The sequence below is a fragment of the Nanorana parkeri genome, unplaced genomic scaffold, assembly GCF_000935625.1.
Source record: "Nanorana parkeri isolate BGI_ZX_2015 unplaced genomic scaffold, ASM93562v1 scaffold226, whole genome shotgun sequence".
Taxonomy (NCBI): domain Eukaryota; kingdom Metazoa; phylum Chordata; class Amphibia; order Anura; family Dicroglossidae; genus Nanorana; species Nanorana parkeri.
The window spans coordinates 302,758-304,426 of NW_017306494.1; positions in this window are offsets into that span (position 1 = coordinate 302,758).

Genomic DNA, 1,669 nt, shown 5'->3' on the forward strand with positions numbered 1-1,669 from the left:
CAGGTCATCCAGGATGGCCGAGCGGTAAGGAGGCAGCCTCTACATATTTCTTTTATGACAAGTTTACTTTTTTTCTGTTCCATATTTTTATTTTCACATAATAAACAACAAACAATGACTAAACTGCCAAAAAGCAGCAGCAACACTTATTACAAAGGTACAAACATAATAGCAATATGAAGAAAACAAAATAAAGGCATTTGACCACATTAAGATGCCATCATGTGACAAGTTTACTTTAAAGGAGAACTATGAGGTGAGTGTTTTTCACTCACCTCATAGTACTAGCCGACCTGTGACAATGAGACTGTCACAGGTCGGCTCAGTAGATCGGGAGGTGAGCGAACACATACCAGGTTCGCTCACCTCTCGATCCTGTCACGGCTCTCTGCCGTGACATGGGGAGGGGCTGGATTCCCCTCTCTCCGCTCCGATCTGCCAGCGCTGCCTGGCGGAACGAACGGGGGAGGGGGCGGGTACAGCTGGCTCTGCCTCTAGATAGGCAGAGCCAGCTGTCACTCACGCAGCTGGGCGGATCCCGTCATCTACATCGGGATCCGCTCCGGCTGCGGCGTCTCAGTATAGCTCGCGGTATACTGAGCTTAGGGTAACGGGAGGACGCTAGTGTGTGTTCTCCCGTTACCCTAAGGAGAACTATGGGGAAAAACACTGACCCCATAGTTCTCCTTTAAAGCTGAACTCCGGGATAAGTCCTAATTGTCTAAATACAAGAGCCATGTGTATTCTTATTGGAAACGTGGGATACTTTGTGTATTTCCTACAGATCTGCACTGTAATCCAGTGTGAAACATGTACAGCACACTAAGGATGCCACTGCTACTGCTATATGGCAATAAACAGGTTTGCAAAAGACATTTGGTGCAAACAAAATAGATTTATATCCTTTTTTGACTATTAGTGAATATCTGTGTTCTCAGAGTCCAGCTTTAAGCAGTAGAAATGACGGCTCCTGGGGGAATATGTGGATGATTAGCTCATGTAGGTACACCTGATTATTCCTAGTGGAGACATTTACACAGGAAATAAAAGGATTTGCCTACATCGGAATGTCAAATGCAAATCAGTGAATCTCATCAGATATGAGAACAGTGAGCCAAAAGGATAAATAGGTGGCTGGAAAGAGATCAGAAATTACTATTGACCTTTACCAAAAATATTGATATCTACCATCTGTCTGTCACAGTGTACTCTGAGATTTATTCAAAGTGTAACCCTAATATTTATTTTTTCTTTAGTTTTTCCCCCTTAGTTTTTGTTTGATGGAGTGCAGTTGCTGAGCTTCTGCAATCTTCTGTATTGGATACTTTAGGAAGTGCTGATGACAAGTCCCCTTCTTTACTCCCATTGACTCCTAGGTGACTACACAGGACACATTTTGTTTAATTTTTAAAAAAAGTTTAAACCACATGAATATAGATGATAGATGGTTTGCTCCAACCCCTTGTAACTAATATTTTTGCCGGACAGCTTGGCTTATTATTGGAAGTGAAAAACTAAGGGATCTACTGAAAGTAACCAAATTTAATAAAACCAGACATCTCAACTCTCCCAGACTTTCCGGGAGTCTCCCGCTAAAAGATAGTGGCTCCCGGACGCCCAGGAGAGAAACATTTTATCCCGGAAAGGTTTACTCTGTATTTAGCAGAGT